At 42.9% G+C, this 26,067-nt stretch overlaps 10 non-coding genes and 1 pseudogene across 10 annotated transcripts; 3 read left to right on the forward strand and 8 right to left on the reverse strand.

The window, feature by feature from the left end:
* Positions 1-10,827: 10,827 nt before the first annotated feature.
* Positions 10,828-10,991, forward strand: LOC134996830 (U1 spliceosomal RNA). Its single transcript, XR_010199396.1, has one exon. It is a non-coding gene; the product is annotated as a U1 spliceosomal RNA (small nuclear RNA).
* Positions 10,992-11,143: 152 nt separating this feature from the next.
* On the forward strand, positions 11,144-11,306 carry LOC134996860 (U1 spliceosomal RNA). The gene has a single exon (XR_010199425.1). It is a non-coding gene; the product is annotated as a U1 spliceosomal RNA (small nuclear RNA).
* A 655-nt stretch (positions 11,307-11,961) lies between these two features.
* LOC134996839 (U1 spliceosomal RNA) lies at positions 11,962-12,124 on the forward strand. Its single transcript, XR_010199405.1, has one exon. It is a non-coding gene; the product is annotated as a U1 spliceosomal RNA (small nuclear RNA).
* A 9,470-nt stretch (positions 12,125-21,594) lies between these two features.
* On the reverse strand, positions 21,595-21,757 carry LOC134996857 (U1 spliceosomal RNA). The gene has a single exon (XR_010199422.1). It is a non-coding gene; the product is annotated as a U1 spliceosomal RNA (small nuclear RNA).
* A 152-nt stretch (positions 21,758-21,909) lies between these two features.
* LOC134996826 (U1 spliceosomal RNA) lies at positions 21,910-22,073 on the reverse strand. Its single transcript, XR_010199392.1, has one exon. It is a non-coding gene; the product is annotated as a U1 spliceosomal RNA (small nuclear RNA).
* A 674-nt stretch (positions 22,074-22,747) lies between these two features.
* Positions 22,748-22,910, reverse strand: LOC134996851 (U1 spliceosomal RNA). Its single transcript, XR_010199417.1, has one exon. It is a non-coding gene; the product is annotated as a U1 spliceosomal RNA (small nuclear RNA).
* A 152-nt stretch (positions 22,911-23,062) lies between these two features.
* On the reverse strand, positions 23,063-23,226 carry LOC134996836 (U1 spliceosomal RNA). The gene has a single exon (XR_010199402.1). It is a non-coding gene; the product is annotated as a U1 spliceosomal RNA (small nuclear RNA).
* A 694-nt stretch (positions 23,227-23,920) lies between these two features.
* On the reverse strand, positions 23,921-24,061 carry LOC134996813 (U1 spliceosomal RNA; annotated as a pseudogene).
* Positions 24,062-24,213: 152 nt separating this feature from the next.
* Positions 24,214-24,377, reverse strand: LOC134996843 (U1 spliceosomal RNA). The gene has a single exon (XR_010199409.1). It is a non-coding gene; the product is annotated as a U1 spliceosomal RNA (small nuclear RNA).
* Positions 24,378-25,052: 675 nt separating this feature from the next.
* LOC134996853 (U1 spliceosomal RNA) lies at positions 25,053-25,215 on the reverse strand. Its single transcript, XR_010199418.1, has one exon. It is a non-coding gene; the product is annotated as a U1 spliceosomal RNA (small nuclear RNA).
* Positions 25,216-25,367: 152 nt separating this feature from the next.
* Positions 25,368-25,531, reverse strand: LOC134996837 (U1 spliceosomal RNA). The gene has a single exon (XR_010199403.1). It is a non-coding gene; the product is annotated as a U1 spliceosomal RNA (small nuclear RNA).
* Between the last annotated feature and the right edge of the window lie 536 nt (positions 25,532-26,067).

Here is a 26,067-nt window from a genome sequence, read left to right on the forward strand (position 1 = left end):
AAGTGTCCACAAAGCCAAGTATCTGATTAACATCTTTGTAGGGATGGTTTTTCACCTATTACTAAATTAAACTTGCTTCATTGGAAAGGCAGCAAGATGCATCCTCATTTCAATATCTACTGAAATAATACAGGTTGACACCAGGAAACATTAACGCCACTGCATCCTTGCTGCTTTCTCATGTGGAAGTCTGTTTAATGTGAAAACAAGGTGATATCTAATTAGCACACAGGTAAGGAATTAAGAAAATCTTTATTTAAGGGTGAAGATGTTTCTCACAAAATCGTTGCCCCAATGCATCATTGAAATTCAAGCTGGAAAGATGATTTTAATATATCACTTGTACATTTTGTATTGCTCTTCTGGTGACAATGTAGTTTGCTTTTGTCAATTACCATTTTAATAATCGGGTAAAGAAAATTAATTGGATTTTTGAAAGAAAACAATACTGTCAATATACTATTAAAACAAATTAAAATGGTAAAAGTTATTGTACTTTAAGTAAAAATAAAAGAGCAAAAATATCAATCCCAGTTTTGGATTACTTTAATTAACAAAAAAAAAATGCATATAGCAGAGGATAGTTTCAATCTGCCTACCTCTGGGTTATGGACCCAGCATGCTTCCATTACAGTACTCTGCTGCACATGTAAGTGCAAGAGATCCTGAAGCACTCACTCATCATGGGAAAGTACCAATGTGTTTCTTCATTGGTTGATGGAAGAAACATCATACAAAAACTCTCCACATTATTGACTTTTTAAAATGTTTCTAGGAATCGTTCTAGATGAATGCTTATTAGCCTTTGTCAGTATGTACTTTTGCAAAGTGTCGCGGTGGCGCAATCAGTTAGTGTGTAAGGCTATTAACCAAAAGGTTGGTGGTTCAATCCCACCCAGGGACTTAATTGACCTTGTTATCAGATTTTGGTGATCTTTAAGTAGACAAGTCAAAATTTCAAACCCCCTGTTATGGTGTAGGGTACCTGGCCTTCTCTGATGTAATCAGAGTTAGATTTGATTCAGTGATTTTATAAAAACAGCTAGGAAGCACAATTTAGCAGTGGGTTGCAGAGAAAAAGAAAAATGCTGGCAGAAAAATCCAATTGAGTGATTAAACAGCTCTTCATTTTCTGGCTTTATTTTTATGCTAACTAATTTGTTCTCTGAAAAGTGTCCACAAAGCCAAGTATCTGATTAACATATTTGTAGGGATGGTTTTTCACCTATTACTAAATTAAACTTGCTTCATTGGAAAGGCAGCAAGATGCATCCTCATTTCAATATCTACTGAAATAATACAGGTTGACACCAGGAAACATTAACGCCACTGCATCCTTGCTGCTTTCTCATGTGGAAGTCTGTTTAATGTGAAAACAAGGTGATATCTAATTAGCACACAGGTAAGGAATTAAGAAAATCTTTATTTAAGGGTGAAGATGTTTCTCACAAAATCGTTGCCCCAATGCATCATTGAAATTCAAGCTGGAAAGATGATTTTAATATATCACTTGTACATTTTGTATTGCTCTTCTGGTGACAATGTAGTTTGTTTTTGTCAATTACCATTTTAATAATCGGGTAAAGAAAATTAATTGGATTTTTGAAAGAAAACAATACTGTCAATATACTATTAAAAAAAATTAAAATGGTAAAAGTTATTGTACTTTAAGTAAAAATAAAAGCTAAAATATCAATCCCAGTTTTGGATTACTTTAATGAACAAAAAAAAAATGCATATAGCAAAGGATAGTTTCAATCTGCCTACCTCTGGGTTATGGGCCCAGCATGCTTCCAGTGCAGTACTCTGCTGCACATGTAAGTGCAAGAGATCCTGAAGCACTCACTCATCATGCGAAAGTACCAATGTGTTTCTTCATTGGTTGCTGGAAGAAACATCTTACAAAAACTCTCCAGATTATTGACTTTTTAAAGTTTTTCTAGGAAACGTTCTAGATGAATGCTTATTAGTCTTTGTCAGTATGTACTTTTTGCAAAGTGTCTCTGTGGCGCAATCGGTTAGTGTGTTCAGCTATTAATCAAAAGGTTGGTGGTTCAATCCCACCCAGGGATGTAATTGACCTTGTGATCAGATTTTGGTGATATTTAAGTAGACAAGTCAAAATTTCGAAAACCCCTGTTATGGTGTAGGGTACCTGGCCTTCTCTGATGTAATCAGAGTTAGATTTGATTCAGTGATTTTATAAAAACAGCTAGGAAGCACAATTTAGCAGTGGGTTGCAGAGAAAAAGAAATATGCTGGCAAAAAAATCCAATTGACTGATTAAACAGCTCTTCATTTTCTGGCTTTATTTTTATGCTAACAAATTTGTTCTCTGAAAAGTGTCCACAAAGCCAAGTATCTGATTAACATCTTTGTAGGGATGGTTTTTCACCTATTACTAAATTAAACTTGCTTCATTGGAAAGGCAGCAAGATGCATCCTCATTTCAATATCTACTGAAATAATACAGGTTGACACCAGGAAACATTAACGCCACTGCATCCTTGCTGCTTTCTCATGTGGAAGTCTGTTTAATGTGAAAACAAGGTGATATCTAATTAGCACACAGGTAAGGAATTAAGAAAATCTTTATTTAAGGCTGAAGATGTTTCTCACAAAATCGTTGCCCCAATGCATCATTGAAATTCAAACTGGAAAGATGATTTTAATATATCACTTGTACATTTTGTATTGCTCTTCTGGTGACAATGTAGTTTGCTTTTGTCAATTACCATTTTAATAATCGGGTAAAGAAAATTAATTGGATTTTTGAAAGAAAACAATACTGTCAATATACTATTAAAACAAATTAAAATGGTAAAAGTTATTGTACTTTAAGTAAAAATAAAAGAGCAAAAATATCAATCCCAGTTTTGGATTACTTTAATTAACAAAAAAAAAATGCATATAGCAGAGGATAGTTTCAATCTGCCTACCTCTGGGTTATGGACCCAGCATGCTTCCATTACAGTACTCTGCTGCACATGTAAGTGCAAGAGATCCTGAAGCACTCACTCATCATGGGAAAGTACCAATGTGTTTCTTCATTGGTTGATGGAAGAAACATCATACAAAAACTCTCCACATTATTGACTTTTTAAAATGTTTCTAGGAATCGTTCTAGATGAATGCTTATTAGCCTTTGTCAGTATGTACTTTTGCAAAGTGTCGCGGTGGCGCAATCAGTTAGTGTGTAAGGCTATTAACCAAAAGGTTGGTGGTTCAATCCCACCCAGGGACTTAATTGACCTTGTTATCAGATTTTGGTGATCTTTAAGTAGACAAGTCAAAATTTCGAAAACCCCTGTTATGGTGTAGGGTACCTGGCCTTCTCTGATGTAATCAGAGTTAGATTTGATTCAGTGATTTTATAAAAACAGCTAGGAAGCACAATTTAGCAGTGGGTTGCAGAGAAAAAGAAATATGCTGGCAAAAAAATCCAATTGACTGATTAAACAGCTCTTCATTTTCTGGCTTTATTTTTATGCTAACAAATTTGTTCTCTGAAAAGTGTCCACAAAGCCAAGTATCTGATTAACATCTTTGTAGGGATGGTTTTTCACCTATTACTAAATTAAACTTGCTTCATTGGAAAGGCAGCAAGATGCATCCTCATTTCAATATCTACTGAAATAATACAGGTTGACACCAGGAAACATTAACGCCACTGCATCCTTGCTGCTTTCTCATGTGGAAGTCTGTTTAATGTGAAAACAAGGTGATATCTAATTAGCACACAGGTAAGGAATTAAGAAAATCTTTATTTAAGGGTGAAGATGTTTCTCACAAAATCGTTGCCCCAATGCATCATTGAAATTCAAGCTGGAAAGATGATTTTAATATATCACTTGTACATTTTGTATTGCTCTTCTGGTGACAATGTAGTTTGCTTTTGTCAATTACCATTTTAATAATCGGGTAAAGAAAATTAATTGGATTTTTGAAAGAAAACAATACTGTCAATATACTATTAAAACAAATTAAAATGGTAAAAGTTATTGTACTTTAAGTAAAAATAAAAGAGCAAAAATATCAATCCCAGTTTTGGATTACTTTAATTAACAAAAAAAAAATGCATATAGCAGAGGATAGTTTCAATCTGCCTACCTCTGGGTTATGGGCCCAGCATGCTTCCATTGCAGTACTCTGCTGCACATGTAAGTGCAAGAGATCCTGAAGCACTCACTCATCATGCGAAAGTACCAATGTGTTTCTTCATTGGTTGCTGGAAGAAACATCTTACAAAAACTCTCCAGATTATTGACTTTTTAAAGTTTTTCTAGGAAACGTTCTAGATGAATGCTTATTAGTCTTTGTCAGTATGTACTTTTTGCAAAGTGTCTCTGTGGCGCAATCGGTTAGTGTGTTCAGCTATTAATCAAAAGGTTGGTGGTTCAATCCCACCCAGGGATGTAATTGACCTTGTGATCAGGTTTTGGTGATATTTAAGTAGACAAGTCAAAATTTCGAAAACCCCTGTTATGGTGTAGGGTACCTGGCCTTCTCTGATGTAATCAGAGTTAGATTTGATTCAGTGATTTTATAAAAACAGCTAGGAAGCACAATTTAGCAGTGGGTTGCAGAGAAAAAGAAATATGCTGGCAAAAAAATCCAATTGACTGATTAAACAGCTCTTCATTTTCTGGCTTTATTTTTATGCTAACAAATTTGTTCTCTGAAAAGTGTCCACAAAGCCAAGTATCTGATTAACATCTTTGTAGGGATGGTTTTTCACCTATTACTAAATTAAACTTGCTTCATTGGAAAGGCAGCAAGATGCATCCTCATTTCAATATCTACTGAAATAATACAGGTTGACACCAGGAAACATTAACGCCACTGCATCCTTGCTGCTTTCTCATGTGGAAGTCTGTTTAATGTGAAAACAAGGTGATATCTAATTAGCACACAGGTAAGGAATTAAGAAAATCTTTATTTAAGGCTGAAGATGTTTCTCACAAAATCGTTGCCCCAATGCATCATTGAAATTCAAACTGGAAAGATGATTTTAATATATCACTTGTACATTTTGTATTGCTCTTCTGGTGACAATGTAGTTTGCTTTTGTCAATTACCATTTTAATAATCGGGTAAAGAAAATTAATTGGATTTTTGAAAGAAAACAATACTGTCAATATACTATTAAAACAAATTAAAATGGTAAAAGTTATTGTACTTTAAGTAAAAATAAAAGAGCAAAAATATCAATCCCAGTTTTGGATTACTTTAATTAACAAAAAAAAAATGCATATAGCAGAGGATAGTTTCAATCTGCCTACCTCTGGGTTATGGACCCAGCATGCTTCCATTACAGTACTCTGCTGCACATGTAAGTGCAAGAGATCCTGAAGCACTCACTCATCATGGGAAAGTACCAATGTGTTTCTTCATTGGTTGATGGAAGAAACATCATACAAAAACTCTCCACATTATTGACTTTTTAAAATGTTTCTAGGAATCGTTCTAGATGAATGCTTATTAGCCTTTGTCAGTATGTACTTTTGCAAAGTGTCGCGGTGGCGCAATCAGTTAGTGTGTAAGGCTATTAACCAAAAGGTTGGTGGTTCAATCCCACCCAGGGACTTAATTGACCTTGTTATCAGATTTTGGTGATCTTTAAGTAGACAAGTCAAAATTTCGAAAACCCCTGTTATGGTGTAGGGTACCTGGCCTTCTCTGATGTAATCAGAGTTAGATTTGATTCAGTGATTTTATAAAAACAGCTAGGAAGCACAATTTAGCAGTGGGTTGCAGAGAAAAAGAAATATGCTGGCAAAAAAATCCAATTGACTGATTAAACAGCTCTTCATTTTCTGGCTTTATTTTTATGCTAACAAATTTGTTCTCTGAAAAGTGTCCACAAAGCCAAGTATCTGATTAACATCTTTGTAGGGATGGTTTTTCACCTATTACTAAATTAAACTTGCTTCATTGGAAAGGCAGCAAGATGCATCCTCATTTCAATATCTACTGAAATAATACAGGTTGACACCAGGAAACATTAACGCCACTGCATCCTTGCTGCTTTCTCATGTGGAAGTCTGTTTAATGTGAAAACAAGGTGATATCTAATTAGCACACAGGTAAGGAATTAAGAAAATCTTTATTTAAGGGTGAAGATGTTTCTCACAAAATCGTTGCCCCAATGCATCATTGAAATTCAAGCTGGAAAGATGATTTTAATATATCACTTGTACATTTTGTATTGCTCTTCTGGTGACAATGTAGTTTGCTTTTGTCAATTACCATTTTAATAATCGGGTAAAGAAAATTAATTGGATTTTTGAAAGAAAACAATACTGTCAATATACTATTAAAACAAATTAAAATGGTAAAAGTTATTGTACTTTAAGTAAAAATAAAAGAGCAAAAATATCAATCCCAGTTTTGGATTACTTTAATTAACAAAAAAAAAATGCATATAGCAGAGGATAGTTTCAATCTGCCTACCTCTGGGTTATGGGCCCAGCATGCTTCCATTGCAGTACTCTGCTGCACATGTAAGTGCAAGAGATCCTGAAGCACTCACTCATCATGCGAAAGTACCAATGTGTTTCTTCATTGGTTGCTGGAAGAAACATCTTACAAAAACTCTCCAGATTATTGACTTTTTAAAGTTTTTCTAGGAAACGTTCTAGATGAATGCTTATTAGTCTTTGTCAGTATGTACTTTTTGCAAAGTGTCTCTGTGGCGCAATCGGTTAGTGTGTTCAGCTATTAATCAAAAGGTTGGTGGTTCAATCCCACCCAGGGATGTAATTGACCTTGTGATCAGATTTTGGTGATATTTAAGTAGACAAGTCAAAATTTCGAAAACCCCTGTTATGGTGTAGGGTACCTGGCCTTCTCTGATGTAATCAGAGTTAGATTTGATTCAGTGATTTTATAAAAACAGCTAGGAAGCACAATTTAGCAGTGGGTTGCAGAGAAAAAGAAATATGCTGGCAAAAAAATCCAATTGACTGATTAAACAGCTCTTCATTTTCTGGCTTTATTTTTATGCTAACAAATTTGTTCTCTGAAAAGTGTCCACAAAGCCAAGTATCTGATTAACATCTTTGTAGGGATGGTTTTTCACCTATTACTAAATTAAACTTGCTTCATTGGAAAGGCAGCAAGATGCATCCTCATTTCAATATCTACTGAAATAATACAGGTTGACACCAGGAAACATTAACGCCACTGCATCCTTGCTGCTTTCTCATGTGGAAGTCTGTTTAATGTGAAAACAAGGTGATATCTAATTAGCACACAGGTAAGGAATTAAGAAAATCTTTATTTAAGGCTGAAGATGTTTCTCACAAAATCGTTGCCCCAATGCATCATTGAAATTCAAACTGGAAAGATGATTTTAATATATCACTTGTACATTTTGTATTGCTCTTCTGGTGACAATGTAGTTTGCTTTTGTCAATTACCATTTTAATAATCGGGTAAAGAAAATTAATTGGATTTTTGAAAGAAAACAATACTGTCAATATACTATTAAAACAAATTAAAATGGTAAAAGTTATTGTACTTTAAGTAAAAATAAAAGAGCAAAAATATCAATCCCAGTTTTGGATTACTTTAATTAACAAAAAAAAAATGCATATAGCAGAGGATAGTTTCAATCTGCCTACCTCTGGGTTATGGACCCAGCATGCTTCCATTACAGTACTCTGCTGCACATGTAAGTGCAAGAGATCCTGAAGCACTCACTCATCATGGGAAAGTACCAATGTGTTTCTTCATTGGTTGATGGAAGAAACATCATACAAAAACTCTCCACATTATTGACTTTTTAAAATGTTTCTAGGAATCGTTCTAGATGAATGCTTATTAGCCTTTGTCAGTATGTACTTTTGCAAAGTGTCGCGGTGGCGCAATCAGTTAGTGTGTAAGGCTATTAACCAAAAGGTTGGTGGTTCAATCCCACCCAGGGACTTAATTGACCTTGTTATCAGATTTTGGTGATCTTTAAGTAGACAAGTCAAAATTTCGAAAACCCCTGTTATGGTGTAGGGTACCTGGCCTTCTCTGATGTAATCAGAGTTAGATTTGATTCAGTGATTTTATAAAAACAGCTAGGAAGCACAATTTAGCAGTGGGTTGCAGAGAAAAAGAAATATGCTGGCAAAAAAATCCAATTGACTGATTAAACAGCTCTTCATTTTCTGGCTTTATTTTTATGCTAACAAATTTGTTCTCTGAAAAGTGTCCACAAAGCCAAGTATCTGATTAACATCTTTGTAGGGATGGTTTTTCACCTATTACTAAATTAAACTTGCTTCATTGGAAAGGCAGCAAGATGCATCCTCATTTCAATATCTACTGAAATAATACAGGTTGACACCAGGAAACATTAACGCCACTGCATCCTTGCTGCTTTCTCATGTGGAAGTCTGTTTAATGTGAAAACAAGGTGATATCTAATTAGCACACAGGTAAGGAATTAAGAAAATCTTTATTTAAGGGTGAAGATGTTTCTCACAAAATCGTTGCCCCAATGCATCATTGAAATTCAAGCTGGAAAGATGATTTTAATATATCACTTGTACATTTTGTATTGCTCTTCTGGTGACAATGTAGTTTGCTTTTGTCAATTACCATTTTAATAATCGGGTAAAGAAAATTAATTGGATTTTTGAAAGAAAACAATACTGTCAATATACTATTAAAACAAATTAAAATGGTAAAAGTTATTGTACTTTAAGTAAAAATAAAAGAGCAAAAATATCAATCCCAGTTTTGGATTACTTTAATTAACAAAAAAAAATGCATATAGCAGAGGATAGTTTCAATCTGCCTACCTCTGGGTTATGGACCCAGCATGCTTCCATTACAGTACTCTGCTGCACATGTAAGTGCAAGAGATCCTGAAGCACTCACTCATCATGGGAAAGTACCAATGTGTTTCTTCATTGGTTGATGGAAGAAACATCATACAAAAACTCTCCACATTATTGACTTTTTAAAATGTTTCTAGGAATCGTTCTAGATGAATGCTTATTAGCCTTTGTCAGTATGTACTTTTGCAAAGTGTCGCGGTGGCGCAATCAGTTAGTGTGTAAGGCTATTAACCAAAAGGTTGGTGGTTCAATCCCACCCAGGGACTTAATTGACCTTGTTATCAGATTTTGGTGATATTTAAGTAGACAAGTCAAAATTTCAAACCCCCTGTTATGGTGTAGGGTACCTGGCCTTCTCTGATGTAATCAGAGTTAGATTTGATTCAGTGATTTTATAAAAACAGCTAGGAAGCACAATTTAGCAGTGGGTTGCAGAGAAAAAGAAAAATGCTGGCAGAAAAATCCAATTGAGTGATTAAACAGCTCTTCATTTTCTGGCTTTATTTTTATGCTAACTAATTTGTTCTCTGAAAAGTGTCCACAAAGCCAAGTATCTGATTAACATATTTGTAGGGATGGTTTTTCACCTATTACTAAATTAAACTTGCTTCATTGGAAAGGCAGCAAGATGCATCCTCATTTCAATATCTACTGAAATAATACAGGTTGACACCAGGAAACATTAACGCCACTGCATCCTTGCTGCTTTCTCATGTGGAAGTCTGTTTAATGTGAAAACAAGGTGATATCTAATTAGCACACAGGTAAGGAATTAAGAAAATCTTTATTTAAGGGTGAAGATGTTTCTCACAAAATCGTTGCCCCAATGCATCATTGAAATTCAAGCTGGAAAGATGATTTTAATATATCACTTGTACATTTTGTATTGCCCTTCTGGTGACAATGTAGTTTGTTTTTGTCAATTACCATTTTAATAATAGGGTAAAGAAAATTAAGTGGATTTTTGAAAGAAAACAATACTGTCAATATACTATTAAAACAAATTAAAATGGTAAAAGTTATTGTACTTTAAGTAAAAATAAAAGCTAAAATATCAATCCCAGTTTTGGATTACTTTAATGAACAACAAAAAAATGCATATAGCAAAGGATAGTTTCAATCTGCCTACCTCTGGGTTATGGACCCAGCATGCTTCCATTGCAGTACTCTGCTGCACATGTAAGTGCAAGAGATCCTGAAGCACTCACTCATCATGCGAAAGTACCAATGTGTTTCTTCATTGGTTGCTGGAAGAAACATCTTACAAACACTCTCCAGATTATTGACTTTTTAAAGTTTTTCTAGGAAACGTTCTAGATGAATGCTTATTAGTCTTTGTCAGTATATACTTTTTGCAAAGTGTCTCTGTGGCGCAATCGGTTAGTGTGTTCAGCTAACCCTTGTGCACTATCCTGACTTCTCCTCCTGTCTGCTTACTTTGTGCCTTCCAATGCACAATGCAAACTACAGGTAGTGCTGCAGGGCCCACACCCTTTTACTTGCCTTACGGAGCAGCTCTGGAGCTGTTTCAGTGCCAAGCTGCTGTAAGAAATAAGCTTGAATGCTTCAGAGGCTGGGGCATTGTCAACATGAGCCCCACACCAAAGGAGGGTGGAGGTGTTTAATGCGAACTAGGGGTCATCCAAGCGCCGCAAAAGGCCGCCATACCCTGCACGCCCCTTTTCTCTTTTCATATGCAGATGAGGATTGAAGCCAACTTTGACCCACTGCTTGGATGACATCACCATATGCAAATCCATCTGCTGCAGGCCTTCCCCCCGGAATGCTTGCACTAGTTGTTGCATTTGGTTTGTTGTTTGGGGGTGCTTCAGTATTAGGCAGCCTTCTGCCCTCCCATGTTCATCTGAAAATATGTGTTCTCCCTGCAGTTGTTGTCCCCAGATGAGAGTTCCCTTGTGCTGCCTCAGTTGAATCTCATTTACTTGACAGAGATGTGCCTGAGCAGCGGCCCTCCCCAGCCCTATCCCAAATCATACTTATTTTGCATAGGAGATACCATGGTCATGAAGATTGTTCTCCCAGGGTGAGGTTCATTCATTGCATTTTGGGTATGCTGACCCCTGTGATTTCCCCAAATGTGGGTAACTCGACTGCATTATTTGTGGTAGTGGGGGACTGTGTTTGTGTTTTCCTCTGGTCAGCTCTGGTAAAAGTCAGATTTCTTTGTTTCAGATCTTCCTCTAGCCTTGTTCTTCTTTCGAGAGTTCCCTTGTGCTTCCTCAGTTGGATCTCCTTCAGTTGACAGGGCGGTGCCCGAGCAGCGACCCTCCCCAGCTCAAGCCCAACTCCTACTTACCTGCCAGGTGAGATACTATGATCATGAAGGTGCTTCTTCCAGGGCAAGGCTTACCCATTGCACTCTGGGTGTGCTGCCCCTGCGATTTCCCCAAATGTGGGAAACTTGACTGCATAATTTGTGTTTCCCCTGGTCGGCTCTCGTATAATTCAGATCTCTTTGTCTCAGGTCTCTCTCCAGCCTAGTTTGCTGTCTGTTTCCACTTCTTTTTTCTTGAGCCCCTCCCTTTTATACCCTTGTGCACTATCCTGACTTCTCCTCCTGTCTGCTTACTTTGTGCCTTCCAATGCACAATGCAAACTACACACCCTTTTACTTGCCTTACAGAGCAGCTCTGGAGCTGTTACAGTGCCAAGCTGCTGTAAGAAATCAGCTTGAATGCTTCAGGGGCTGGGGCATTGTCAACATGAGCCCCACACCGAAGGAGGGTGGGGGTGTTTAATGCGAACTAAGGGTCATCCAAGCGCCGCAAAAGGCCGCCATGCCCTGCATGCCCCTTTTCTCTTTTCATATGCAGATGAGGGTTCCAGCCAACTTTGGCCCACTGCTTGGATGACATCACCGTATGCAAATCCGTCTTCTGCAGAACTTCCCCCAGGAATGCTTGTACTAGTTGTTGCATTTGGTTTGTTGTTTGGGGGTGCTTCAGTATTAGGCAGCCTTCTGCCCTCCCATGTTCATCTGAAAATATGTGTTCTCCCTGCAGTTGTTGTCCCCAGATGAGAGTTCCCTTGTGCTGCCTCAGTTGAATCTCCTATACTTGACAGAGATGTGCCTGAGCAGCGGCCCTCCCCAGCCCTATCCCAAATCATACTTATTTTGCATAGGCGATACCATGGTCATGAAGATTGTTCTCCCAGGGTGAGGTTCATTCATTGCATTCTGGGTATGCTGACCCCTGTGATTTCCAAAATGTGGGAAACTCGACTGCATTATTTGTGGTAGTGGGGGACTGTGTTTGTGCTTTCCTCTGGTCAGCTCTGGTAAAAGTCAGATTTCTTTGTCTCAGATCTTCCTCTAGCCTTGTTCTTCTTTCGAGAGTTCCCTTGTGCTGCCTCAGTTGGATCTCCTTCACTTCACAGGGGGTGCCCGAGCAGCAATCCTCCACAGCTCTGGCCCAACTCCTACTTACCTGCCAGGTGAGATACTATGATCTTCACTGTTAGGGCAATCAGGATGTGGAATTCCCTGCCAGGGAAGGTGGTAATGGCGGACTCTGTAATTGGATTTAAAAAAGGAATGGATACATTTCTGAATGAAAAAGCTATCCAAGTTTATAATACTTAAAATATCAACATGGTTAATCCGGGGGTAACATGAGTTGTAGTAGCTAACTAGTCATAATACATTATTAAGCAAGTATGTAGAATCATCACAACTTAAAACAGGTTGAACACGATGGGCAATTTGCCTCTATTCAACCTCAAAAACTATGTTACTATATGTTACTATATTACTATGTTACTGTAGTATACAGAACACCACAATGCAATGAGCAGTGATAGTGAGCACTGATGAGGATACTAGAACTGACACTGAGCAGCAAGATGCAGCACTGGACTATTAGTAATGTACTGTAGTATGCTGAGCACAACAATGCAGCACAAGACAATGAGCAGTGATACTGAGCACTGATGAGGATACTACTGAGAACTGACACTGAGCAGGAGAGACACACTACTAGTATTACTGAGCAGCAATAAGTATCCACTGATACTGAGCACTGATATTGAGATTTCCACTGAGAGAACATAGCCACGTCCTCTCCGCTCTCTCTTCAATGCACGAGTAAAAATGGCGGCAACGCGCAGCTCTTTATATGGAATCCGAATCTCGCGAGAATCCGACAGCGGGATGATGACATTTTCCCTTGTTCATAGAATTTGGGAGTCATTTTGATCCCAAAGTATTATTAACCTCAATAACCATAATTTCCACTCATTTTCAGTCTATTCTTAACACCTTACACCTCACAATATTATTTTTAGTCCTAAAATTTGCACCGAGGTCGCTGGATGACTAAGCTCAGCGACCCAAGTGGCCGACACAAACACCTGGCCCATCTAGGAGTGGCACTGCAGTGTCACGCAGGATAGCCCTTCCAAAAAACACTCCCCAAACAGCACATGACGCAAAGAAAAAAAGAGGCGCAATGAGGTAGCTGTGTGACTAAGCTCAGCGACCCAAGTGGCCGACACAAACACCTGGCCCATCTAGGAGTGGCACTGCAGTGTCACGCAGGATGGCCCTTCCAAAAAACACTCCCCAAACAGCACATGACGCAAAGAAAAAAAGAGGCGCAATGAGGTAGCTGTGTGACTAAGCTCAGCGACCCAAGTGGCCGACACAAACACCTGGCCCATCTAGGAGTGGCACTGCAGTGTCACGCAGGATGGCCCTTCCAAAAACACTCCCCAAACAGCACATGACGCAAAGAAAAAAAGAGGCGCAATGAGGTAGCTGTGTGACTAAGCTCAGCGACCCAAGTGGCCGACACAAACACCTGGCCCATCTAGGAGTGGCACTGCAGTGTCACGCAGGATGGCCCTTCCAAAAAACACTCCCCAAACAGCACATGACGCAAAGAAAAAAAGAGGCGCAATGAGGTAGCTGTGTGACTAAGCTCAGCGACCCAAGTGGCCGACACAAACACCTGGCCCATCTAGGAGTGTCACTGCAGTGTCACGCAGGATGGCCCTTCCAAAAAACACTCCCCAAACAGCACATGACGCAAAGAAAAAAAGAGGCGCAATGAGGTAGCTGTGTGACTAAGCTCAGCGACCCAAGTGGCCGACACAAACACCTGGCCCATCTAGGAGTGGCACTGCAGTGTCACGCAGGATGGCCCTTCCAAAAAACACTCCCCAAACAGCACATGACGCAAAGAAAAATGAAAGAAAAAAGAGGTGCAAGATGGAATTGTCCTTGGGCACTCCCACCCACCCTTATGTTGTATAAACAGGACATGCACACTTTAACCAACCCATCATTTCAGTGACAGGGTCTGCCACACGACTGTGACTGAAATGACGGGTTGGTTTGGACCCCCACCAAAAAAGAAGCAATTAATCTCTCCTTGCACAAACTGGCTCTACAGAGGCAAGATGTCCACCTCATCATCATCCTCCGATTCATCACCGTGTACATCCCCCTCCTCACAGATTATCAATTCGTCCCCACTGGAATCTACCATCTCAGCTCCCTGTGTACTTTGTGGAGGCAATTGCTGCTGGTCAATGTCTCCACGGAGCAATTGATTATAATTCATTTTAATGAACATCATCTTCTCCACATTTTCTGGAAGTAACCTCGTACGCCGATTGCTGACAAGGTGAGCGGCGGCACTAAACACTCTTTCGGAGTACTACTTGTGGGAGGGCAACTTAGGTAGAATAAAGCCAGTTTGTGCAAGGGCCTCCAAATTGCCTCTTTTTCCTGCCAGTATACGTACGGACTGTCTGACGTGCCTACTTGGATGCGGTCACTCATATAATCCTCCACCATTCTTTCAATGGTGAGAGAATCATATGCAGTGACAGTAGACGTCATGTCCGTAATCGTTGGCAGGTCCTTCAGTCCGGACCAGATGTCAGCATCAGCAGTCGCTCCAGACTGCCCTGCATCACCGCCAGCGGGTGGGCTCGGAATTCTGAGCCTTTTCCTCGCACCCCCAATTGCGGGAGAATGTGAAGGAGGAGCTGTTGACCGATCAAGTTTCACTTGACTTGATAATTTTCTCACCAGCAGGTCTTTGAACCCCTGCAGACTTGTGTCTGCCGGAAAGAGAGATACAACGTAGGTTTTAAATCTAGGATCGAGCACGGTGGCCAAAATGTAGTGCTCTGATTTCAACAGATTGACCACCCGTGAATCCTGGTTAAGCGAATGAAGGGCTCCATCCACAAGTCCCACATGCCTAGCGGAATCGCTCTGTCTTAGCTCCTCCTTCAATGTCTCCAGCTTCTTCTGCAAAAGCCTGATGACGGGAATGACCTGACTCAGGCTGGCAGTGTCTGAACTGACTTCACGTGTGGCAAGTTCAAAAGGTTGCAGAACCTTGCACAACGTTGAAATCATTCTCCACTGCGCTTGAGACAGGTGCATTCCACCTCCTATATCGTGGTCAGATGTATAGGCTTGAATGGCCTTTTGCTGCTCCTCCATCCTCTGAAGCATATAGAGGGTTGAATTCCACCTCGTTACCACTTCTTGCTTCAGATGATGGCAGGGCAGGTTCAGGCGTTTTTGGTGTTGCTCCAGTCTTCTGTACGTGGTGCCTGTACGCCGAAAGTGTCCCGCAATTCTTCTGGCCACCGACAGCATCTCTTGCACACCCCTGTCGTTTTTTAAATAATTCTGCACCACCAAATTCAAGGTATGTGCAAAACATGGGACGTGCTGGAATTTGCCCAGATATAATGCACGCGCAATATTGCTGGCGTTGTCCGATGCCACAAATCCACAGGAGAGTCCAATTGGGGTAAGCCATTCTGCGATGATCTTCCTCAGTTGCCGTAAGAGGTTTTCAGCTGTGTGCGTATTCTGGAAAGCGGTGATACAAAGCGTAGCCTGCCTAGGAAAGAGTTGGCGTTTGCGAGATGCTGCTACTGGTGCCGCCGCTGCTGTTCTTGCGGCGGGAGTCAATACATCTACCCAGTGGGCTGTCACAGTCATATAGTCCTGAGTCTGCCCTGCCCCATTTGTCCACATGTCCGTGGTTAAGTGGACATTGGGTACAACTGCATTTTTTAGGACACTGGTGAGTCTTTTTCTGAGGTCTGTGTACATTTTCGGTATCGCCTGCCTAGAGAAATGGAACCTAGATGGTATTTGGTACCGGGGACACAGTACCTCAATCAAGTCTATAGTTGGCTCTGAAGTAATGATGGATACCGGAACCACGTTTCTCACCGCCCAGGATGCCAAGGCCTCAGTTATCCGCTTTGCAGCAGGATGACTGCTGTGATATTTCATCTTCCTTGCAAAGGACTGTTGGACAGTCAATTGCTTGGTGGAAGTAGTAAAAGTGGTCTTACGACTTCCCCTCTGGGATGACCATCGACTCCCAGCAGCAACAACAGCAGCGCCAGCAGCAGTAGGCGTTACACTCAAGGATGCATCGGAGGAATCCCAGGCAGGAGAGAACTCGTCAGAATTGCCAGTGACATGGCCTGCAGGACTATTGGCATTCCTGGGGAAGGAGGAAATTGACACTGAGGGAGTTGGTGGGGTGGTTTGCGTGAGCTTGGTTACAAGAGGAAGGGATTTACTGGTCAGTGGACTGCTTCCGCTGTCGCCCAAAGTTTTTGAACTTGTCACTGACTTATGATGAATGCGCTGCAGGTGACGTATAAGGGAGGATGTTCCGAGGTGGTTAACGTCCTTACCCCTACTTATTACAGCTTGACAAAGGCAACACACGGCTTGACACCTGTTGTTCGCATTTCTGTTGAAATACTTCCACACCGAAGAGCAGTTTTTTTTGGTATTTTCACCAGGCATGTCAATGGCCATATTCCTCCCACGGACAACAGGTGTCTCCCCGGGTGCCTGACTTAAACAAACCACCTCACCTCCCCAGCGCCAGCAACACCCATATCCTCCTCATCCTGGTGTACTTCAACACTGACATCTTCAATCTGACTATCAGGAACTGGACTGCGGGTGCTCCTTCCAGCACTTGCAGGGGGTGTGCAAATGGTGGAAGGTGCATGCTCTTCACGTCCAGTGTTGGGAAGGTCAGGCATCGCAACCGACACAATTGGACTCTCCTTGTGGATTTGTGATTTTGAAGAACGCACAGTTCTTTGCTGTGCTTTTGCCAGCTTAAGTCTTTTCATTTTTCTAGCGAGAGGCTGAGTGCTTCCATCCTCATGTGAAGCTGAACCACTAGCCATGAACATAGGCCAGGGCCTCAGCCGTTCCTTGCCACTCCGTGTGGTAAATGGCATATTGGCAAGTTTACGCTTCTCCTCCGACGATTTTTATTTAGATTTTTGAGTCCTTTTTTTTACTGATCTTTTGTGTTTTGAATTTTACATGCTCTGTACTATGACATTGGGCATCGGCCTCGGCAGACGACGTTGATGGAATTTCATCGTCTCGGCCATGACTAGTGGCAGCAGCTTCAGCACGAGGTGGAAGTGGATCTTGATCTTTCCCTATTTTTGGAACCTCAACATTTTTGTTCTCCATATTTTAATAGGCACAACTAAAAGGCACCTCAGGTAAACAATGGAGATGGATGGATACTAGTATACTTATGGATGACGAGTGACTGACGACACAGAGGTAGCTACAGCCGTGGACTACCGTACTGCGTCTGCTAGTATAGAGATGATAATTAATGATATAAAAAAAATATATATATAACTACTGTAGGTATATATTATATAATGACGGACCTGGTGGACACTGTCAGCAGACTGCTAAACTACTAGTATGATGAAGATAGAAAAAAAAACCCCACCACAGGTAGGTAGGTATACAATTATGGACGAGCACTGACGACACAGAGATAGCCACAGCCGTGGCCTACCGTACTGCGTCTGCTAGTATAGAGATGATAATTAATGATATAAAAAAAATATATATATAACTACTGTAGGTATATATAATGTAATGACGGACCTGGTGGACACTGTCAGCAGACTGCTAAACTACTAGTATGAAGAAGATAGAAAAAAAACTTCACCACAGGTAGGTATACAATTATGGACGAGTGACGACACAGAGGTAGGTACAGCCGTGGACTACCGTACTGCGTCTGCTAGTATAGATAATATACTAAATATATTACTACTGTAGGTATATAATATAATGACGGACCTGGTGGACACTGTCAGCAGACTCCTAAACTACTAGTATGAAGAAGATAGAAAAAAAAACCCACCACAGGTAGGTAGGTATACAATTATGGACGAGCACTGACGACACAGAGATAGCCACAGCCGTGGCCTACCATACTGCGTCTGCTAGCATAGATAATATACTAAATATATTACTACTGTAGGTATATAATATAATGACGGACCTGGTGGACACTGTCAGCAGACTGCTAAACTACTAGTATGAAGAAGATAGAAAAAAAACCCCCACCACAGGTAGGTATACAATTATGGACGAGTGATGACACAGAGGTAGGTACAGCCGTGGACTACAGTACTGCGTCTGCTAGTATAGATAATATACTAAATATATTACTACTGTAGGTATATAATATAATGACGGACCTGGTGGACACTGTCAGCAGACTCCTAAACTACTAGTATGAAGAAGATAGAAAAAAAAACCCCACCACAGTTAGGTATACAATTATGGACGAGTGACGACACAGAGGTAGGTACAGCCGTGGACTACCGTACTGCGTCTGCTAGTATAGATAATATACTAAATATATTACTACTGTAGGTATATAATATAATGACGGACCTGGTGGACACTGTCAGCAGACTCCTAAACTACTAGTATGAAGAAGATAGAAAAAAAACACCCCACCACAGGTAGGTATACAATTATGGACGAGCACTGACGACACAGAGATAGCCACAGCCGTGGACTACCGTACTGCGTCTGCTAGTATAGATAATATAATAAATATATTACTACTGTAGGTATATAATATAATGATGGACCTGGTGGACACTGTCAGCAGACTCCTAAACTACTAGTATGAAGAAGATAGAAAAAAAAAACCCACCACAGGTAGGTAGGTATACAATTATGGACGAGCACTGACGACACAGAGATAGCCACAGCCGTGGACTACCGTACTGCGTCTGCTAATATAGAGATGATAAAGATGATAGAGATGAAAAAAATATATAACACTACTGCAGGTAAATATTTATATAATATAATGTATGACCGACCTGCTGGACACTGTCAGCAGAATGCGTTTATAGAATAAAAAAAAAAACACCACAGGAGTGTTTAACTTTTTCAGGCAGACAATATACTGGTGGTCACACTGGCAGCAAAAGTGTGCACTGTACTCCTGCTATAACTGCTCCCCAGTCTCCCCCACAATTAAGCTGTGTGAGCAGTGAGCACTCAGCACAGTCAGATATACATAGATGATATATCATGCAGCACACTGAGGCTGAGCACATATATGGTATGTGTATCGTTTTTTTTCAGGCAGAGAACGGATTATAAATAATAAAACTGGTGGTCACTATCAGCAAAACTCTGCACTACTGAGTACTCCTGACAAGTTCAACTGCTCCCCAAATTAGTAGTAAATCAAATGTCACTCGTCTCTATCTTCTAATCTAAACGGAGAGGACGCCAGCCACGTCCTCTCCCTATCAATCTCAATGCACGTGTGAAAATGGCGGCGACGCGCGGCTCCTTATATAGAATCCGAGTCTTGTGAGAATCCGACAGCGGGATGATGACGTTCGGGCGCGCTCGGGATAACCGAGCAAGGCGGGAGGATCCGAGTCTGCTCGGACCCGTGCAAAAAAGGGTGAAGTTCGGGCGGGTTCGGATTCCGAGGAACCGAACCCGCTCATCTCTAATGGCCACCCAGCATGACGCCTCCCTTCTTGACCATGCTGTAATTGCAGTCGCACTGCAGTTCAGCGTGATCATAAAAAATGGTGTAGCCTCCTGCTGGTGCAGACTGTATGTGCGCGCAGGAAGCCGCCACCATTTTTGTGATCACAGCGGCTGAATGTGATGTCATACAGCCGCTGTGACCACGCCCCCTGTGTCTCCTCCATTGCAGACCCCATTTTGAAGCCTTGCCCCCGCACCGCTCCATCCCTGACTTGGAAATGGAGTGTTGCTGACCCCCCTCTCCCCCCCTGCCCCGATTGACAGGCAGAGGCGATCGCATTCTCTGCGGGGTGCCGCAGAAAATGCAGGCACATGCGTATGCTCTTAGCAATTTTTGCAGTTGGATCGCTTATTGTGATTGCAATCCAACCTGAATCAGGCCCTATTACCTATCACAATGCGCTGCGGGCAGTACAAAATTGGTTTAATATAGGAGAAAAACCCCCAGACCTGTGCTCCTTAACTGTACCTGGTGGCTAGTGGAGCGGCTGCCCAGTAATCAGTGTCCACGCCAGTGCGCACACGGTCCACCCCCTACGGCCACGCTCCCCTTCATCAGCGGCCTCGTGATCCGGAAGGGCGGTGTGTGTGTGACTGACCTTAGGAAGAAACCGGAGCCTCCGCTGCAGTGACCCAGCAACCAGGGCACGGGAGTATACAGCGCCGCTGGGAGTGATGAAGCTGCAGTAAAGATGTCTATTAGACCTAGCCTGCTGCAGCCCTTGTAGATTCTCATAAAACAAGTTCTTCTTTTCTTGTCAAAATTAATAGCTAAGAATAGGCTGCCTGAGGCAGGCCCCTGTTAAGTGGCCTGCTACTGAAGGCACCAACTACAAACTGAGCTCCCTGTTCATGGAAGCGGGGTTATAGAGGAGAATGCACTGAGCTTCTTGGGAACAGTCAAAAGCTTTGAGCCGGTTGGTGCCTCAGATCAAGATCCTACTCTACACACCAATGTGAATCCTTGTGGAGTCCAGTGTACCCCACAGAAGAAATTAATGTGTCACACCCATTGGCAGCAACCTTAGAATAGCTGCTGACGGGCACAATTGAGAAAGGAAGGGGGGGGGGGCATTTGAATCCAACACATAGATGCAATTCAAATATGTAATTTGTACCTTCCTATTTTAAAATATAATGGATGAACCTCACCCTGTGAGAACAATCTTCATGATCAAGAGATCTCATATGCAAAATAAGTATGAGTTGGGATAGGGCTGGGGAGGGTGGCTGCTCGGGCAGCCCCTCCCCCGTCAAGTTAAGGAGATTCAACTGAGGAAGCACAAGGGAACTTTCGTCTGGGGACAACAACTGCAGGGAGACCACATCTTTTCAGATGAACATGGGAGGGCGGAAGGCTGCCTAATACTGAAGCACCATCAAATATCAAACCATATGCAACAACTAGTGCAAGCATTCCTGGGGGAAGGTCTGCAGAAGACGGATTTGCATACGGTGATGTCATCCAAGCAGTGGGCCAAAGTTGGCTGGAACCCTCATCTGCATATGAAAAGAGAAAAGGGGCATGCAGGGCATGGCGGCCTTTTGCGGTGCTTGGATGACCCTTAGTTCGCATTAAACACCCCCACCCTCCTTTTGTGTGGGGCTCATGTTGGCTCTGCCCCAGCCCCTGAAGCATTCAAGCTGATTTCTTGCAGCAGCTGGGCACTGTAACAGCTCCAGAGCTGCTCTGTAAGGCAACTAAAAGGGTGTGGGCCCTGCAGCACTACCTGTAGTTCGCATTGTGCGTTTGAAGGCACAAAGTAAGCAGACAGGAGGATAAGTCAGGATAGTGCGCAAGGGCATAGAAGGGAGCGGCTCAAGAAAAGAGAAGTGGAAACAGACAGCAAACTAGGCTGGAGAGAGACCTGAGACAAAGAGATCTGAATTATACGAGAGCCGACCAGGGGAAACACAAATTATGCAGTCAAGTTTCCCACATTTGGGGAAATCGCAGGGGCAGCACACCCAGAGTGCAGTGGGTGAGCCTTGCCCTGGGAGAAGCACCTTCATGATCATAGTATCTCACCTGGCAGGTAAGTAGGAGTTGGGCTAGAGCTGGGGAGGGTCGCTGCTCGGGTACCCCCCTGTAAAGTGAAGGAGATCCAACTGAGGCAGCACAAGGGAACTCTCGAAAGAAGAACAAGGCTAGAGGAAAATCTGAGACAAAGAAATCTGACTTTTACCAGAGCTGACCAGAGGAAAGCACAAACACAGTCCCCCACTACCAAAAATAATGCAGTCAAGTTTCCCACATTTGGGGAAATCACAGGGGTCAGCATACCCAAAATGCAATGAATGAACCTCACCCTGGGAGAACAATCTTCATGACCATGGTATCTCCTATGCAAAATAAGTATGATTTGGAATAGGGCTGGGGAGGGCCGCTGCTCAGGCACATCTCTGTCAAGTAAAGGAGATTCAACTGAGGCAGCACAAGGGAACTCTCATCTGGGGACAACAACTGCAGGGAGAACACATATTTTCAGATGAACATGGGAGGGCAGAAGGCTGCCTAATACTGAAGCACCCCCAAACAACAAACCAAATGCAACAACTAGTGCAAGCATTCCTGGGGGAAGTTCTGCAGAAGACGGATTTGCATACGGTGATGTCATCCAAGCAGTGGGTCAAAGTTGGCTTCAACCCTCATCTGCATATGAAAAGAGAAAAGGGGCGTGCAGGGCTTGGCGGCCTTTTGCGGTGCTTGGATGACCCCTAGTTCGCATTAAACTCCTCCACCCTCCTTTGGTGTGGGGCTCATGTTGGCCATGCCCCATCCCCTGAAGCATTCAAGCTGATTTCTTGCAGCAGCTGGGCACTGTAACAGCTCCAGAGCTGCTCTGTAAGGCAAGTAAAAGGGTGTGGGCCCTGCAGCACTACCTGTAGTTTGCATTGTGCATTGGAAGGCACAAAGTAAGCAGACGGGAGGAGAAGTCAGGATAGTGCACAAGGGTATAGAAGGGAGCGGCTAAAGAAAAGAGAAGTGGAAACAGACAGCAAACTAGGCTGGAGAGAGACCTGAGACAAAGAGATCTGAATTATACGAGAGCCGACCAGGGGAAACACAAATTATGCAGTCAAGTTTCCCACATTTGGGGAAATCGCAGGAGCAGCACACCCAGAGTGCAATGGGTGAGCCTTGCCCTGGGAGAAGCACCTTCATGATCATAGTATCTCACCTGGCAGGTAAGTAGGAGTTGGGCTAGAGCTGGGGAGGGTCGCTGCTCGGGCACCCCCCTGTCAAGTGAAGGAGATCCAACTGAGGCAGCACAAGGGAACTCTCGAAAGAAGAACAAGGCTAGAGGAAGATCTGAAACAAAGAAATCTGACTTTTACCAGAGCTGACCAGAGGAAAACACAAACACAGTCCCCCACTACCACAAATAAAGCAGTCGAGTTTCCCACATTTGGGGAAATCACAGGGGTCAGCATACCCAGAATGCAATGAATGAACCTCACCCTGGGAGAATAATCTTCATGACCATGGTATCTCCTATGCAAAATAAGTATGATTTGGGATAGAGCTGGGGAGGGCCGCTGCTCAGGCACATCTCTGTCAAGTAAAGGAGATTCAACTGAGGCAGCACAAGGGAACTCTCATCTGGGGATAACAACTGCAGGGAGAACACATATTTTCAGATGAACATGGAGGGCAGAAGGCTGCCTAATACTGAAGCACCCCCAAACAACAAACCAAATGCAACAACTAGTGCAAGCATTCCTGGGGGAAGGCCTGCCGCAGATGGATTTGCATATGGTGATGTCATCCAAGCAGTGGGTCAAAGTTGGCTTCAACCCTCGTCTGCATATGAAAAGAGAAAAGGGACGTGCAGGGCATGGTGGCCTTTTGCGGCGCTTGGCTGACCCCTAGTTTGCATTAAACACCTCCACCCTCCTTCGGTGTGGGGCTCATGTTGGCTATGCCCCAGCCCCTGAAGCATTCAAGCTGATTTCTTGCAGCAGCTGGGCACTGTAACAGCTCCAGAGCTGCTCTGTAAGGCAAGTAAAAGGGTGTGGGCCCTGCAGCACTACCTGTAGTTTGCATTGTGCATTGGAAGGCACAAAGTAAGCAGACGGGAGGAGAAGTCAGGATAGTGCACAAGGGTATAGATGGGAGGGGCTCAAGAAAAAAGAAGTGGAAACAGACAGCAAACTAGGCTGGAGAGAGACCTGAGACAAAGAGATCTAAATTATACGAGAGCCGACCAGGGGAAACACAAATTATGCAGTCAAGTTTCCCACATTTCGGGAAATCGCAGGGGCAGCACACCCAGAGTGCAATGGTGGGCCTTGCCCTGGGAGAAGCACCTTCATGATCATAGTATCTCACCTGGCAGGTAAGTAGGAGTTGGGCTAGAGCTGGGGAGGGTCGCTGCTCGGGCACCCCCCTGTCAAGTGAAGGAGATCCAACTGAGGCAGCACAAGGGAACTCTCGAAAGAAGAACAAGGCTAGAGGAAGATCTGAAACAAAGAAATCTGACTTTTACCAGAGCTGACCAGAGGAAAACACAAACACAGTCCCCCACTACCACAAATAAAGCAGTCGCGTTTCCCACATTTGGGGAAATCACAGAGGTCAGCATACCCAGAATGCAATGAATGAACCTCACCCTGGGAGAACAATCTTCATGACCATGGTATCTCCTATGCAAAATAAGTATGATTTGGAATAGGGCTGGGGAGGGCCGCTGCTCATGCACATCTCTGTCAAGTAAAGGAGATTCAACTGAGGCAGCACAAGGGAACTCTCATCTGGGGACAACAACTGCAGGGAGAACACATATTTTCAGATGAACATGGGAGGGCAGAAGGCTGCCTAATACTGAAGCACCCCCAAACAACAAACCAAATGCAACAACTAGTACAAGCATTCCTGGGGGAAGTTCTGCAGAAGACGGATTTGCATATGGTGATGTCATCCAAGCAGTGGGTCAAAGTTGGCTTCAACCCTCGTCTGCATATGAAAAGAGAAAAGGGGCGTGCAGGGCATGGCGGCCTTTTGCGGCGCTTGGATGACCCCTAGTTCGCATTAAACACCTCCACCCTCCTTCGGTGTGGGGCTCATGTTGGCTATGCCCCAGCCCCTGAAGCATTCAAGCTGATTTCTTGCAGCAGCTGGGCACTGTAACAGCTCCAGAGCTGCTCTGTAAGGCAAGTAAAAGGGTGTGGGCCCTGCAGCACTACCTGTAGTTCGCATTGTGCGTTGGAAGGCACAAAGTAAGCAGAGAGGAGGAGAAGTCAGGATAGTGCGCAAGGGCATAGAAGGGAGCGGCTCAAGAAAAGAGAAGTGAAAAACAGACAGCAAACTAGGCTGGAGAGAGACCTGAGACAAAGAGATCTGAATTATACGAGAGCCGACCAGGGGAAACACAAATTATGCAGTCAAGTTTCCCACATTTGGGGAAATCGCAGGAGCAGCACACCCAGAGTGCAATGGGTGAGCCTTGCCCTGGGAGAAGCACCTTCATGATCATAGTATCTCACCTGGCAGGTAAGTAGGATTTGGGCTAGAGCTGGGGAGGGTCGCTGCTCGGGTACCCCCCTGTCAAGTGAAGGAGATCCAACTGAGGCAGCACAAGGGAACTCTCGAAAGAAGAACAAGGCTAGAGTAAAATATGAGACAAAGAAATCTGACTTTTACCAGAGCTGACCAGAGGAAAGCACAAACACAGTCCCCCACTACCACAAATAATGCAGTCAAGTTTCCCACATTTGGGGAAATCACAGGGGTCAGCATACCCAAAATGCAATGAATGAACCTCATCCTGAGAGAACAATCTTCATGACCATGGTATCTCCTATGCAAAATAAGTATGATTTGGAATAGGGCTGGGGAGGGCCGCTGCTCATGCACATCTCTGTCAAGTAAAGGAGATTCAACTGAGGCAGCACAAGGGAACTCTCATCTGGGGACAACAACTGCAGGGAGAACACATATTTTTAGATGAACATGGGAGGGCAGAAGGCTGCCTAATACTGAAGCACCCCCAAACAACAAACCAAATGCAACAACTAGTGCAAGCATTCCTGGGGGAAGTTCTGCAGAAGACGGATTTGCATACGGTGATGTTATCCAAGCAGTTGGTCAAAGTTGGCTTCAACCCTCATCTGCATATGAAAAGAGAAAAGGGGCGTGCAGGGCATGGCGGCCTTTTGCGGTGCTTGGATGACCCCTAGTTCGCATTAAACACCTCCACCCTCCTTTGGTGTGGGGCTCATGTTGGCCATGCCCCATCCCCTGAAGCATTCAAGCAGATTTCTTGCAGCAGCTGGGCACTGCAACAGCTCCAGAGCTGCTCTGTAAGGCAAGTAAAAGGGTGTGGGCCCTGCAGCACTACCTGTAGTTTGCAT

The sequence above is a fragment of the Pseudophryne corroboree genome, unplaced genomic scaffold (genome assembly GCF_028390025.1).
Source record: "Pseudophryne corroboree isolate aPseCor3 unplaced genomic scaffold, aPseCor3.hap2 scaffold_1437, whole genome shotgun sequence".
NCBI classification, from domain to species: domain Eukaryota; kingdom Metazoa; phylum Chordata; class Amphibia; order Anura; family Myobatrachidae; genus Pseudophryne; species Pseudophryne corroboree.